This window comes from Malaclemys terrapin, chromosome 25 (genome assembly GCF_027887155.1).
Source record: "Malaclemys terrapin pileata isolate rMalTer1 chromosome 25, rMalTer1.hap1, whole genome shotgun sequence".
Taxonomy (NCBI): Eukaryota; Metazoa; Chordata; order Testudines; family Emydidae; genus Malaclemys; species Malaclemys terrapin.
The window spans coordinates 15173562-15190183 of NC_071529.1; the positions used below are offsets into that span (position 1 = coordinate 15173562).

The 16622-nt window shown below is 52.8% G+C and overlaps 1 protein-coding gene across 1 annotated transcript in view; it reads right to left on the reverse strand.

The window, feature by feature from the left end:
- The window catches only part of LOC128829094 (zinc finger protein 385C-like), a 202761-nt gene that overhangs the window by 106764 nt on the left and 79375 nt on the right, over window positions 1–16622 (reverse strand). The window lies entirely within an intron of this gene.

The window sequence follows — 16622 nt, forward strand, 5'->3', positions numbered from 1 at the left end:
TCTAAACAGGGGTGTGACAATGCGGTTCTGGCGGAGCCCAACTGAGAGCGCCAACTCAGGACAAATTGCTAAAACAGGGCAGTTACAGCCCAAGGCTGGGGTTTTTCCACCTCTAAGGCAAACCAAACCAGCCAGTCTAGGAGGATTTCGGTCTCATCCCACTGGCTAACCGCAAGTCTCACAAGCAATCTCCTTAGACACTCCAGTTTCCCAGTATCACCACCAGGGCCACACGTTATGGGGACAAATGGTTATGAAAACCAATACCCCAGTAAAAGAAAAAGGTTCTCCTGATCCCAAAGGACCAAGCCCCAGACCCAGGTCAATATACCAGATCTTACCCACAAATCACGCTGCTGCCAATCCTTTAGAATCTAAAATCTAAAGGTTTATTTATAAAAGGAAAAAGATAGAGATGAGAGTTAGAATTGGTTAAATGGAATCAATTACATACAGTGATGGCAAAGTTCTTGGTTCAGGCTTGCAGCAGCGATGGAATAAACTGCAGGTTCAAATCAAGTCTCTGGAATACATCCCCCGCTGGGATGGGTCCTCAGTCCTTTGTTCAGAGCTTCAGTTTGTAGCAAAGTTCCTCCAGAGGTAAGAAGCAGGATTGAAGACAAGATGGAGATGAGGCATCAGCCTTATATAGTCCTTTCCAGGTGTAAGAACACCTCTTTGTTCTTACTGTGGAAAATTACAGCAAAATGGAGTTTGGAGTCACATGGGCCAGTCCCTGCATACTTTGCTGAGTTACAAGGCGTATCTGCCTTCTCTCAATGGGTCCATTGTATAGCTGATGGTCCTTAATGGGCCATCAAGCAGGCTAGGCAGAGCTAACCTCAGCTTGTCTGGGATGTCACCCAGAAGCATAGCATAAGTTTGCCATACAGACAGTATAGAGCCAATATTCATAACTTCGACAACAAAACTGATACACACATATAGACAGCATAATCATAACCAGTTAACCATAACCTTGTCCTAGACACCCCATTTGACCCCCTTTATACAAGATTTGCATGCCACTACAAGATCTTGGTTGCAACAATGATCTATACGGTCCCAGTTTATGTCAATAACGTCACAAGGGGCTTGCCCTGATTTAACCAAATCAGTTTCAACTGCCCTCTTTCATTACCCCAGTGCAAATCTCTGTGTAGACAAGGCCTCAAGAATATGATTTTAAACTGGTTTCACTGGACCTGTTCAAAAGGTCATGGTGACACACCTAATACAGTTTAAACCAGGCTCATTTCAGTTTAGCTGACGCCCACTTGCTGCGTGTCACATCCCCTGTGCACGTTGACTCCCCTTATCTGTAAAATGGGCAGATTACTTCGCACGGGTACCGCCAGCATTTGAGGCTGCAAGGCTCTTTATAACGGCTGATTACGGCTGCTGACGTGGCAGGACCGGGGCCCACCCTGCCAGGCATGGGCACAGACACAGGAGGTTATTCCCTGCCCCATTAACAATAGTCATTGCACCAGCAGTGTGTCAGGAGGAGAAGGAAAGCCCAGTGGGGAGGGCACTAGCTTGAGACTCTGGAGACACAAGGTCAAGTTCCTCCTCTGCCCCAGACAGACTTTGGGCCAGTCACTTGCCTAGCGCTGTGAGGCTGCACGGCCTGCCCTCGTGGGGGCTGCGGGGACAAAGGCAGTAACGATTGTGAGGCTCAGATACTACAGTCATGGGCCACCTGAGACAGGTCACCTCCAGCGAAACATTTCCTCTTTGCAAGCCCCGGCTACGGGGCGACAGGACACCAGGCTCCCGCGCACGGCACTGGCGTGAGCTCCCCAGCCGACGGAGCCCACTTTTCTCCCCTCTGCAAGAAGAGGCTGTGAGAGCATCATGTCCTGAGAGGAGAGATCACCCTGGGAAAAGCGACAGAAAGCGTGACTAGGACAGATCATCCCTTCATAGGAAATTGAATATTGCTTACGACTTGCTGTCTGTGCGCATGAAACAGTTTAACTAGCCAGGCCTAAATCACAGTGACAGCTTTACACTACCCACAAATCTCCGCTCGTGCTCCTCCGAGTCACTCGGCCTTTTTACCGACCCCCGCCCCAGTTTGTGTTTTGGTTTCTACTAACGCTTGCCTTCCTCCCCTCTGAAGGGCACAGCCGGAAACACGTCGGAACGAGGACAAAGGGCCGAGCCAGTATGGTCCAGCGGATGAAGGCGCTGCCCTGGGGATTCAGGAGACCCAGGGTCTAGTTGACCTACTGCGTGACCCCACCCCCTCCACCTCTGCATCTCCACCTGCCCTTTGTCTGGTCGGTTTAGACTATACGCTCTTTGGGACAGGGACTAAAACGCAACTGCTTGGCTTTCGCAGCATGGTGCACGGGGGGGGAAGGACAAGGTACAACGCTGGGGACCAGCAGGCTCAGGTGGGTACAAATGGAGATTTCCACCACAATGACCTGCCCCCATTGGGGATATTTAGACTAGGAAGAATGGCTGAGGTTAGCTAACCCTGACCTTTCTCCTAGTGTAGACACAGGTAACGCTCTCCCCCTCAACCAAGACATGAGGCGTTTCCTTGCATCTAGACTATGAAAAGTGTGGGTTTAGGTCAAGGTTAGCTCACCTTGATTAAGTCTTGACCATTTATGTTCCTGTAGACAGACCCCTTCTGTCCTGAGGGCGTGGGACACTTAGGGAGCAGGTGGGTGCATTCGCTAGTTGAACTCTTCCCTGCAACCTTAGCAACAGTCTAGAATGGATTCCCAGGTATTGGGGAAAATTCATGCCTTTTTGTTATGTCATGTACATTAACAAAGCCCAGAGCAGCCTCTGCTTCCCCGGGATCAATAGTGCTCTCTCGAGTCTATAAATCTTGATAGTGCCCTGAGCAAATGTCAGTACTGATGGAGTGAACCTATTGTATTAGTAGGTTACTTGCTATGCACATTGCTGAAGGCTCCCCATCACAGCAGGGTCTGCAGCCCAGGATTTAGGCACAGTCTAATAGAAAACCTCTCTCGATTTTCTGAAGATGCACCTATGAATATACAGGTACCTATATGGCCCCATTCACCGCAGTATCTGACACGTCAAGGTTTAAGCAATTTGCCTTGGAGCAGGTGCTGTCTTCTTCATCTAAAACCATCTGTTCTTCCAAACCAGTGAGAAGACCTTCCTGCGAGGATCAGGCCGAGCCCACTTCCCCCAGGAATCTCCAAGCCCTTTGCCATCTGTAGGTGGGACTCCCCACACCTCTGCAAGGTAGGAAATGATCAGAGCCACTTGACAGGCAAGACAGAGGCCCCGTGAATTCGGCCGGTTCCGGGTCACAGGGTGAATCAGCCGCAGGGCTGAGAATGGAAGCCACATGCCCAGGAACATGCGCTCGTTGCAATGCCACGCTGGCCTCCGCCTAACAACTCCCGTGGTGTTCTCCACCACGTGCCAGGGGGACCCACAAACCCCGAGCCCAACCCCGCCTCCTCAGAGTCTCCAGGTGGAACATCCCTAACTCTCAGATGACATTCAAGAGACTTCATGGGGGTTTTGTGAGCCATCTCCTCCGCTCTGAAATCAGAGGCAGCGATACAAACATTGAGTGTTGCTGGAGCGAGATCAGACGCTTCCGGGAGCTCTCAGACCTGTCACAGCTTGCTGGGCTTCTGCGTCTTTCCTCAGTCTGGGAAGATCTGAATGACACCAGTTGTCTCTTTCCATCTGCTGTCACTGATGGGCGGCACACCTGCAGACCTGTTGTTTTTATTCTCTTCCTTTCAAATGCACCCCAGTGCTAGCGGATTAGCCTTTGCTCCCTCCTCAGCCACGAATGACTGCCAGTGACTTTCCCCTTTCTTCCCCATATTTTAGGGAATTCTGCATAAAGACGGAAGTAGCAAAAGACTTGGCAGAAACACCGCGATTCCATATTTACATGCACTGAACTGTCTCTGACAACCATCAGCCCTTAAAATGTCTGCGTCCCTCCTGCATTCGTAGAGCTGTATTTTTTCCCATCTTGGTATTTACAGTTGCTTGTCACCTTTCGTGTCACCTTCAGTTCTGTGACCAAGTTAGGAAGAGCTTTTCCTATATTTCTCAGCGTCCCTGGAGCGATTTGCTTTTTTTTATTCCCAGCCAGCAGCTTTGTAAAGAGCAGAGTGAATTTTGTTTTACAAGAGGGTACAGTGCAGATTTGTTCCAAAGGGACGTAATTCTGCATCAGGAAATCGCACCCCTCCTTACCGTTTCACTCCCTTTTCCTTATCAATTATTGTCTAGAACAACAGCATCTCGAGACCGCACCCGAAACCAGGGCCTCCCTGCGCTAGGCGCTGCACATCGGTATCATAAGAGACTGTAAGCGCTTTGTGGCACGGACTGTCTAAATAGACAAATCAGACAAACGCATTTAAATCATGAGTCAGTCTCCCAAATAATCATGAGAAAGGCTTGAAAACAGATTAAAAACCCAAACAGCTTTTTTGGGGGGGGAGGGGGAGGCGGGGAGAGGACCTTCTAGGCTGAGCTTTTAGGTCACACTCCGGTTTTTTAAGGTTTGCTCCACAACCACAAGGGCTAGAAACTTCTTCTTTTCCAGCTGAAAGCCAAGACCCCTGGCTCACCACTCGCCTCCTGCAGCTGAAGCCGTAAGATGAACACCACATGTCACAGCACTCTTTTTAGCCCCATTTTACAGACGGGGAAGGGAGACACAGACAGGTGAAAGGACTCCCAGGGGGGAAGTCGTGACTGCTCCAGGAACGGAGCCCAGTCCCAAGACCTCCTTCATCTCGCTTCTTTCACTGTTCGTGATGTTTTTGGTCATCACCAATAGCCACAGCACTGACAGCTGGTATCACAGAAACCAGGCATGGCCAGATACAGCCACTGTGAGATCATCCTGCCAGGAGCCTAAATCGTCCGCACAGGGTTAGCTCAGGTCTCTAGGGAGCTGTGGCATGCTGGACTGGCTCCTTTCTCCTTAGATCCCACTCTGGAACACCTCAAACGGATAGAGCTTTGCGAAAGGCAGGATTCGATCACACGCATGGGAGTTTTCAGGCGTTCACCTGTGCACAGCACCTGCTAGCATCTAGCCCATCGTGTCCTGCCCAGCCAGTCCAAACTATGCTGGCGGTAAGCGGCAGCTGGTAACTTCACTGCATCTTCCTGGCCAACACATTGAAAAGCCAAAGACAGTTTATGAACTAAATCTGTACCGTAAAAGCCTCTGAAATGATTAAAATATGATAAATATGAAATCCACATGCAGAGAGAAAGAGGGGCCGATCTCCTGTGCAACCCGCTGTACAGGAAGAACCTCCCAGCACACATCAATAGCTAATCAATCTGCAATAATAAAACGGAAGACAAATTACGCTGCATTTATTAATTCATCAGAAATAAAGGACAGGACTCTTATTAGGGTTTGCAAAATTCATGGAGCATCTGCAGGGGAGGTAGAAAGCAAAACTCACCCTGAGCAGAGGTCCAGCATAACGCCCATGAGCTAACTGGGTCTTGAGTGGTCCATTGGGCTTACCCTGGCCTTCTGCAGAGGGGTCTCCCCCAAAGAGAGTTTGATTCCAGTTTGGTTTGCCTGTAACAGTTTGCAGAGAGGCTCCCTCTCTTCAACAACAATTTGCTTTCAGGAAGCAATAGAAGTTAATGGGTTAAAGCTAGCCTACACGAGCACAATCGCACCTCTGATTGCAGTGTAGCTATGCCGTGTGTGTACAGCACCCCACACAATGGGGTCTCATCTCCACGAGAGCCACCAGGTGTTACCATTCTGCACATAATAACCAGGAGAGGAAGAAATCCCACACAAGAAAAAGAAAGGAAAATGTACTGTGAGAGAACATCCATTTCCCCTACAGAGATTCTGGGCTGTTCCAACTGATCTGGAAGGTTATTTTCAGAAGTCTTTGCTTGCAGTTGAATGGAGCAGGCAAATCTATTGGAGCAGCAGAATTCTGTACATTTGTCCTTCACTACGTTTACAGCAGCTTAAAATATGAGCCATGGTGACTCACGCGCCAAACTGGTTTCCATAACAGTATCGGTGACGCATACCACAAGCCTGGAGTATATTAACGACCCCTTAAAATACAGGGGGCACTCTCACTATTAGCCCCCGGAAGCACCTATCTGGAGAATCAGATGCCTAAATACCTTTGAAAACATGGCTCCTTGACTACTTTCCTGGGCCTCTTCTCCCCACCCCATGTCTGTCTGTCTTCTGAAAGAGAGCTGGGCCTGGCAGTGCGTTCACACGTCAGAGGTGCTGCCAGAAACCAGCCCCACCAGTACCTTACACCCAGAACAACAGGAGAGCTTGCGGCAAAATGTTCCCTGAAAGACGCGAGGGCTCTGGTTCAATGCCTGGGGTTCGTTCTCAGCTCCGCCACAGCTTCTCTGGGCCTCAGCTGGGGATAATGACCATTGCTTTCTTCACCCCCTCCAAGAGACGAGGCTTGAGGGAAGATGTCCCCGTTCAATGTGCGAGGAATAACTTACTCCTCTTAGCTGGGTCGCAGTAGCACTAGGAATACCAGCCAAGGACTGTGCAGGGCTCCTACCTACTGTAGGTACTTAATGGGCCCCAATAACTGTAGAATTGGAGCCTCACAATCGTTAGTGTATTTGGCCTCACGACACCCCCCCGGGCGGTAGGGAAATGCTCTTATCTCTGTAGTTCACCCATGACCCGAGGCCCAGAGGAATGGATTTTTGAAGGTGTTGAGGCACCTAATGCCCACTGAACCCACCAGGAGCTTGATGCCTGCCCATCGGGGGCCCAGACACTCTACGTGACTGGCCCACGGACACACAGCCGCTGTGCCAGAGCCGGTCTCCCCGTTCCCAGGCTGCAATGACCGCTCCTGGCCCAGCGCACTCACCAGCTACCAGACAGGCAGGAGGAAGGGGCAGGGTGGGGGGCCGAGGTGACCAAGTGAACAGAGCTGAGCAGAAGTCAAGGAGCGCTGGATGGGGGGCGAGGGAGGATCCGTAGCCATCGGGGAAGAGGTACGTTTTAAGGAGGCATTTACAAAAGGATAATGCGGCAGCTTCACTTGGTCTAGGGATCCCAGTCCCTTCGGAGACCCCGCTGCCCCATCCCCATTCATCAGCCATTCCTTTAGGTTCCCAACTGTTCTTTTTGCCTCGGTATCTATAACTAAACCTGTCAGCCGACATCATAATCACAAACCCACTCAGCCAGGCCAGGCAAATGAGCGCTGCGAGCATGTCTCAGAGGCCAGCTGTACCCTTTGCGCTTCCTGCCAAATTTCTCAAGTCCCAAAAGCAGGAAAGCAAGAACTCATTGTGGGAATTGAGGGAAGCCAGAGAAGCGAATTGTCCCGACTGAAGCCTCACCGGACGCGTTTGCGCCTCTGTCTTTGCTCAGTTGGGCTTGGGCTGTGGGCGTCTCAGAAGATGGGTTTCCAAATGTCAGCAAGGATCGGTCACGGCAGGCTCCTGCGCCTCTCTCCCTGCCCAGGAGCAAGACAAACCCATTTGGATCTTTCTGTGGTGCGGCTCCAGGCTGTCACAGGGCAGAGCCCAGCAAGTCCCAGAACACACGACCGGGCTCTCTTCCCCGCTCAGTTCCCAGGAAGCTCAGTGCAGGGGACTCTGTCTGCGCTGCCGGTTTTGCTGTATTGGTACATTCCCACCTGACTCCCTGGAGAACCAGGCTGAGCCAGAAAGCCAAGGTCGCAGGGCAGAGCCCAGAATGGGAATTTCAGGCCAAGGGAAGGGGTTTATTTGTGGCTTCATGAATGTCTGCAAAGCGCTGTTGAGATTCCTGGCTGCAATGGGCTGTAGAAGGAACAGATCCAACCCCCACTCAAGCCAATGGGCGTCTCTCCTTTGATTCTAATGCGAGTTGGAGCAGGCGTGTTAGTACAGACAAGCCAAACCCAGAGCCCAGCGCCCCCTGAACTCGGTAAAGTTCACGTTCACACCCCAGCTATCCAGCCAGGCTTTTCTCAGGGCTGGTTGGGATTCTGAGAAACACAAACCAGGGCTGGTTTGGTTCTGGGTCCAACTGAATGTGAACCCTGGACTTGCAGGGGGGTCTGGTAAATGGTCTCGACTCTGGTCCGTCACTGTAACTTTAGATCAGTAGGACCTTCTGCTCCCCCAGCATCGCCGATATTTCCCCAGCCCGGCAGCCAGGGCACACTCAGGATGTATTACAGCTTTTAAGGACGCTGTTTGAACGGCAAATTGTGGGTGCCTTGAAGGCCTCATTTACCAGTCAGGGTGTAATCTTGTACCTTTGTATATTGTTTAAATCAATGCATTGGGTTTGATCATAGCCGGTTAGAGCACCCAAAGCCCCTGCTGTCTATTAAAGGCAATTAACTGGCTGTACATAGAGGGAATAAAACCAGTACACTGGCATTACTCTTGTTGGTAGGTAACAGCTAAAGTGACCTAATCCCAAAGAAGGACATGGTCACGGCTGCCTTTGGGCGCCTGGGGCCACAGTCACAGGGCCTCAGACACAGATCCAGCGATTATAACCCCAGGTTTCCAACGCCGTGTGGACACTCAAGCGCCAGATTGGAAACATTGAGTTCACAAGCCCGGGACCCCTAGACCAGGGTTCACCCTGAGAGATGAAGTGACTTGCCCGAGGCCAGGAGCAGAACAAGTTGTTGAGCCCAGATCTCCTGAGTCCCCATCCAGTGCCTTAGACACATAAAGCTCTTTCCTCTCCAAGCCGCATCCTGATCCAGAGTGACAAGGCTGCCTAAGGCGTGACCAGCCCCCCTTCCCCCAGCAATCCACCTCTGTGCTTTGCTGAGGCATCTTGGATTCTCACCTCCAAAACTTGGGCGCGTCACCAACTCAGCAGGCACCGTCAGAAGCCCAGCAGGCAAGAGCAGCGTGGGATGTGGGGCTGTGTCTGCCCCCAGGTTCATAGGCCGGTAGATTTTCCAAAGAGATTATCTTCCCCTTGGCACCTAAACAAGGGGCTGAATTTCCAGAAGAGCTCAGCCCCCAGCCTGCCAGCAACACCCTGAGCTGTGGAAACAGCCGCTCCCACCGCTGAGAGAACAATACAACAGAAGAGAAGATTGTTTCTCCACATACAGGCGCGAGCCCCCATCCCACTCCAGGAACGAGTGGGGTAGCTGGAGCGTCACGGGGGCTCATTTCATACACACAGGATCCAATGGCCCCACGTCCGTTCGTGCAGAGCACCAGTGACACGAGCCGTCACATGGATTTCTTCACTCATCTCAAACGCCGCTGCCCTGCAAACGAGCCCTGACAGACACCGTGACAGCTAATTGGAGAAACCCGACCGCTCTCCCTTTGTCAAGGGCAAGTAAGTTCCATGCTGTATTTCCATGGAGCACGTTAGGAAACTGCATCAAAGGGGAGCGGAGATGCCACGAGCTCTGGGAAGCGAGGCAGGGCCTGGGTGAGGAGGAACTCTCCCCCAGGACACCGCAGCAGCCCCAGCTCTTGGGGGAGCAGAAGGGATGGGAATTGAAGGGGCTCACCTGGAAGATCTGTGCACGGGACTCAGTTCACTTACCTGGTGAGTCGACCCTGCCGGGACATTTGGGGATTTCAGACCCAAGAGAGAGCCGTACAACCCCACCCCTCCCGGTCTGTGCAGAGTTGAAGGCCAAACTTCCAGCTTGGAGACACGCCTGCGCTAGAATCAGAAGCGTAGCCATGGCAGCAGGAGCTGCAGGAGGGCACGATCCCGTCCGAGACCCGGGGGACGTCCTCGGGCGGCTCACGCCGCCGGGGCTACGCTTCTATTTTTAGCGCACCAGTTCAATCCGAGCTAGCGCGGCGGGGCCTGTCTCCGGCTCCACGCGGAGACATGGCCTGGGACAAACCTGGCTGGGGAAGAGTGATTCCAGAGCACCCGGGAGCCAGACCCCGACTGGGGCAAGAGGGAGCAGCTGTGTCGAGTAGCATGGACGAGCTGCTATCCTGATTTGCACCAGTTGGGGATCTGGCCCTTGGTGCCTGCGTCTACCTGTCCCAACCTAGCATCAGCTTTGAGAGGAGCAAGAAGGATGTCCCAGTGCAGGTGCTAACTGCTCGGACGGGTTCTCAGGGGGCTGGAAGTGGGCAACGCCAGCAGAGTGTCAGGTAGGAGGCAGTCCAAGGCAGAGAGAGGACGCTGCTGGAATCGGAGGAAAGACACTGGTCGGGGCCTTATTCCAACGGCTCAGAGTAAAGGTTGTTATTTGTTACCTCCAATATCCAAAGCTGAGGGAGGCAGGATAAGTTCCCTGTCATTTTGCATCTGAGTGGAAGGGCCGGTTGAGGAGAACGCTCCGTCTCGCTGCATTCCAGCAAGATGGGAGCTGACAGGGCCCAAGGGACGGCTGCTTTGGGAACTCAGCTGCAACGGCTGCTTATATCCCATGACTTTTTTGGGACACTGGCAAAAGGGACTGTCTTTCGGGAGCCAAAAACAGCAAGGGAGTAAATTCTGGGCCTGCTGGAAACTCAAGGCAGCTGGAACGCTAGGTCAGAAACGCGAGGGCAGCGTGGGTGGGGCTTTGTCTGCTCGGCACTGCACCTCCGACCCGTCGATGGCTCATTGCGCAGAGGAGGAGGAAACACGCAGGGGGCCTGACTCTCCATTCCTGTGTCTTGTAGCGTCATTCACACCACTGCGGAGTGGGGGTCAGAGCCCTGTTTTACATGCATCCACCGTGCAGGGGTAGAAAAGATGGCACAAAGCGCAGGGCAATGGAAAAAACTCAGACCCAGCCTCTTTTATTCTTTGCGTACCGCTTTGCTGGGAAAACATAGCTGTGCCCCGTCTCCCCGACTAGCTCAGTTCAGGGCGGGATGCAGGCTCTGAAATCCCAGGTGGAGAATGCAATTTTCGTACTTTGAACTGTTTGCAACAAATCACATTAGCGTCAGCATCATTTGTACAATTGCATCCGGGCTGGGATCTGAGAGCACCTTCAGGTCACGGTGTGCAGAGCGCTGCTGCCACCCCCAGGCCAGCGCCGAAAAGCGGGCGGCTGATGCAGAACCAGACCTGGTATTTGACTGAACGGCAGCTAACGAGGGTCGGAAGATGCTGGAGCTGGACTCATATCAGCACCCTGCAATGGAAGGTGGCTACACCGCTTGGGCAGACAGACGCTGTGATATGGGGAGCCCAATGCTGGAAAAGCTCAGATCACCGTGCGGGCGAGCAGATGAGAACGACTGTTCAATGCACGTTTAGAATAGCCATGCCCATGGTTTGTGCCTGGCTCGCTCTCCCAGACATGCCCGAACACCTGAGACAGGACGATGGAGCAATGTCCTGGGCTATCAGGCTTCAATCCCCTGCTCTGCCACAGACCCTGTGTGACCCTGGAAAAGTCACAAAGTCTCTCCGTGCCTCTGTGAAATGGGAGCAATAGCCCTGCCCTGCCTGACGAGGTGAGTTGTGCTGTGGTGAAGGGGGGGGGCCGTATAAGTGCCTTTGTCAGACAGATAGTTAACAGGGCACGTCCTTGGGAGTCGTGAACGCCTGATGAGAGACCCAAGCCAAAGTGCAGTACAGATAAACGCTACCAACTTCCCCAAACCTACCCAAATGGGAGGGAAAAACCATTCCCCTGGAACACGCCAAGCTCCATGCGTCCAAGTACATTACAACCCCCTGGAAATCAGTCCTCCCCACGGACATAGGGCACGACAATTAATTACAGCAGCAACTGGATACCACTCTAATCCACGTCTAGGAATCAGAAAGGAGCACCGTTTCTGTGGCCCATTCAGTCCCCAGCCTCTCTGCTAACCCTGCTGTCAAACTGCCGTTATTCATACAGTCTAAGGCCAGACGGGACCGTTGGGGTCGCCAGTCTGACCTGCAGAGAGTAGACCCGAGAACCTCACCTGGCATGTGCCACTTTGGGCAACATAGATACAGGAACTGCTCTGAGACCCACCAAGTTTGTTTTCATCGGTCACGCAAGAGCCACCATCCAGTAGCAACGTGTGGTTAGGGGCACCGAGCTGGGTTCTATTCCCAACGCTACCAGAGACCTGCTCTGTGCCCTTGGACGAGTCACTTCCCCGTCTCACTTTCCCCTCCCGGCCTTTGTCTGTCTTATCGAGTTCGACTGGAAGCTCCTTCGGGGGCAGGACTGTGTCTTGTGCTGTGTTTGTACAGCACCTTGCACAGCAGGGCCCCGATCTTGGCTGGGGCTTCTAGCCACACAAATAAAAATGGATGGGATTTGCAAAAGCACCTACGAGCACAAGTCACTTTAAGTCACTCCTAACCCAGGCTGGATTTGAACCCGCAACCTAGGAACGAAAGCATCTCTCATCCCAACTTCCCAGCGTCTTCCTGCATTGAAATCCAGCGTCTGACAGCAAAAAATCCACGGTTTACCTGACAAAGAAATCCCCAGTGAATGATCATTAAATTTCACTGGGATACTTTTGGGCGCAGTTAATAAATAGTAACAGTGCTGATTATCGTCTCTGTTTGCCAAGATATTCTTTCCACAGCTCTCTGCTGCACAACATAAGTGATTAGAGTCTTTGCGGAATTAATCCCAGAAGCCAGAGGGAGATCATGAGAAAAATCTATCAGTAACCATAAAAGCTACCTTTGATTTAGCTGCAGACAAGCTGTCTGCCAGGGTACAATTCTGGCCCAGAGGACATTCAGTCTCCGTCCAACTTCATATGATTTTATATCATTTATTCTCTCTTTTTTAAAACCCTCTGATTTCGATACTTTAACAAACAAGCTGCATTCGAGTTCGCTCATTTCTTATGACATCGCACTGGGTGAAATTCACCAGGTGTAAGAACCGTTCAAATCCCTCTTTAGCCTTCGTCTGAAGACTTAAGGGGCTCACACACCCTGTGCTGGGCCCTCTCCCAAAGGGACATCGTCTCGTCTCCTTACAGCTCCCCCTCAGCCCGATCTCACCTCTCCAAAAGGAGTCCTGCACCCTTCCCAGTCAGACACCATCGCTGGGCACTGTGAATGCACCAGGAAGGGTTTGCTCTGTCGTAGGAAACGCTGGTAGCTAGGAAGTTTAGTGCCGTCCAGCCTCACCCTGCAACGGGCTTGCATCCCACTGAGTCCAGCTAGCCTTCTGGGGGTACCCAGCACAGCACAGGATCAGACCCTTTGCACACTGGACTCTTCGGTTTAAGTGCAGCCAGCTCCTCGGCTGATGTGAATCAGTGTCATTCCACCGACGTCCGTTCACACCACCTGGGGATCTGGCCCAACGTCTGGCGGAGAAGAAGGAGCATTTTGCATTGCACGGGTTTCCAGGTTTTCCACACACGGCGGAGGTACGGCAGCAACACCGGAGGGTTCGTAGAGCCTCTGGAGCGAGGTCTGGTGTGGGGGCCCGGTGGGCGGGGAGAGCACAGCGCAACCCTGCCATTCCCACTGCGGTTCTATCTAAACCTAGCAAATGAATCTGGCACGGAGCGGACAGCCCTGAATCTTCACCGCATCCCCAGACCAGGCAAAGGGAGCACACACCGGCCCTGCTTGCGCGGAGGGATGGGACAGGACGGAACCCGGGACCGGGAGCCGCTACCATAGGGGTTGGCAACCTTTCAGAAGTGGTGTGCCAAGTCTTCATTTATTTGCGGTAATTTAAGGTTTCGCGTGCCAGTAACACATTATACATTTACAGGGACTGGCGGATGGAACCCCAGACTGGCAGCAGGCTGAGCGGACCAGTGGCTGGGACCTCAGCCGGCAGCGGGCTGAGACGCTCACCCCGCTGCCGGTCTGGGGTTCCATCCACCGGCCCCTGCCAGTGGGGGGCCCGGCCGCCGGTCCTGCTCAGCCCACTGCCGGCCCGGGGTTCCATCCACCGGCCCCTGCCAGCAGGGGGGCCCAGCCGCCGGCCCCGCTCAGCCCACTGCCGGCCCGGGGTTCCGTCCACCGGCCCCTGCCAGCGGGGGGTCCAGACGCCAGTCCCGGTCAGCCCACTGCCGGCCTGGAGTTCCATCCATCCAGGCCGACAGCGGGCTGAGCGGGGCCGGCGGCGGGGACCCCAGGCTGGCAGCAGCATGCCACAGTAAATCAGCTCACGTGCCATAGGTTGCCGACCCCTGCGCTACCACATGAGCTCATAGAATCATAGACTATCAGGGTTGGAAGGGACCTCCGGAGGTCACCTAGTCCCACCCCCTGCTCAAAGCAGGACCCATCCCTGCTACAGGACTGGAACAGGCTGCCAGCCGGAGCAGGGTCTTAGCCTTTGGGGACCAACATGCTGAGCGGGGGGTTCCCACTGGCTACTCCCTCTCCCGGCCAGCCCCTCCCAACGAGCCTCCGAGACCATCTGGTAGGACCCCATCTCTAGCCCAGCCCGCCCAGGCTGGGGAGAAAGGGAGGCGATTGGGGGCTCCTGGCACAGCACCCCCTGCAGGACAGAATGTACGTTACCTAGTTCAAACCCTCCCCCCCCCGGCTGAAGCCCAGAGCGACCAGCTCAAGGCGCAGTACCGAAGGGAACCAAGCCCCCCACACCCGTCAGCTGGTTTACAGCCTCAATTTGTCATTTCCAGCCACCCGTCCCCCCGGCTCACGCTTCAGGAGGCTGGTAAAGGTTGCCAGCAACAAGGCTGGCGGTGACATTTTTAAGCCCACGTCAGGGAAACGGAGGCACGCGGGGGAAAGTCATCGGATCCTGATGAAGAGTCTTGAAGCTTCATACAGAACTAACGGCTCCTCCCCCCGGGAAAAGCCACTGATCTGTATTTATTATCACCAGGGAACTCCACTTGGCCCGTGAGAGGCGCCCTCCCCCACACCGACATACCAAAGCCACCCTTGAGAGCTCCTGAGAACAGCTGCTGAGACAGGAGAGGTGTGTGGAGAGCCAGCACACTGCCCAGTGGTTCTGTTCCCAGCTCTGTCAATTACCCCCTGGGTGATGCTGGGCAAGTCCCCTCCTCCAGCCAGGAAATCAAAGAGGAAGACTCTGAATGATCAAGCTGACTTTTTTTTAAGCAGGGGCCCTGTCCAGGTGCAGGGAAATGAATTCACTGAGTTATGTTGCAAACGGACAACAGGTTAAGATGCAATTCTGCACCACTGCGAGCTGCTGGTAGCTGAATTATCCAGTGGACGGGTGACCCTGCATGCCAGGAGGATACTCCATGGTTTTCTTGCAAAGCAGACAACGATCAAAGCCGTTTATGCTAATTAGACAATAAACAATTCCAGGAACTTGGACCTCCAAAAACAGAATCAGCTTAAAAACAACAAACTTTCTAAAGAGGTTCCATTTCATGGGCAGCTGGGAAACACTTGGCATGTTTGAGAGGTAACAGGGCCGCATGGATAACGCACAGGACTGCAACTCATGAGACCTGGGTTCGATTCTTGGCTCTGCTACTGGCCTGCTCAGTGACCTAGGGCAAATCAAGTATCCGTGCCTCAGTTTCCCCACCTGTAAAATGAGGGTAATGATCCTGACCCTCCGTTGGAAAGCACTTTGAGACATAAAGATGAAAAGCTCTAGAATAGAAGAGCTAAATGAGGACTGTGTGTCCGTACAGCTCCGAGCACAACGGGGTCCTGTACAAATAAACAATACGAGGCACAGAACTGAGAAGAAATACTACTGGTTGGTGTTGGTTGCAAGCAGTTTCACTGAAATCAGCTGAGGCAGAAACAGGACTTACAAAGTTGGAAGCCACAACAGAGAAACTGCCGCACAAGCACTGCCCAGACTACGGAAAAATGGTCAGGAAGTTGCAAACACACTGGGTAAATGTGAAACCTGGGCTCTGGTGAAGAGCTCCATATTAATGGATGCATTTTATGGGGAACCCATGTCTTGCGAAAGCGAGGAGCAGCAGGAAAAGGCCTTTGAAGTAAAGAAAACTGAGGTGCTCCCCATTCGCAAAACAAAATGAGAAACATGAAGTGACCCAACCGTACAAGGGTTTGATAGAAGAATCCTAGGTGGAAAACCAGGGCACCGCCATGCACTGTCTGACTGGGACTGTAAAAGGAGCTGCTGCACATGATGGGAATTCTCTGCAAAGGACTTTACATCACAATACCATATGGCACAAAGTCTCACGTACTGAGCACAGCCCAGTGGCCATCTGGCCACGGAGAAGTGAAAGACCCGAGCCCACGAAGTTCTATTCAGGACAAGCATGACGGCTGCCAGCTGTGAATTTGGCAATAAATACAGGAAGCAAAAATGGAAAACATGAGCTGTAACATGGGTCTAACACGGGTGCAGGGCTGTTTGAATTAAATGGAAAGATTACCTCTTGGCTTTTAACTGAGTAGTTCGTGGTACAACATATCAAGTAACAATGTCACAGCAGGTCACAAATCACTGTTTGCTCACCATGAGACTCCAAATGAGCTAACAACAGACAACGGCCCACATTTCACCAGTGACACGTCCGTGCAAACACCATGCCGAGCCCTGACCACGCACAGCCAAACGGAGCAGCAGAAAAGTCAGTACAAATGGCAAAGAATTGTATAGAGAAGACAGCTGTGGTGGATTTAAGGGATCTACGTGCGAATACTGCACAGTACCTCATGGTGCTTTATTAGGGTCCCCACTTCCGAAACCCACAGGCAGCAGGATTGCGAGTGAAACTTTTCAGAAGCGCCTAAGTCCTAT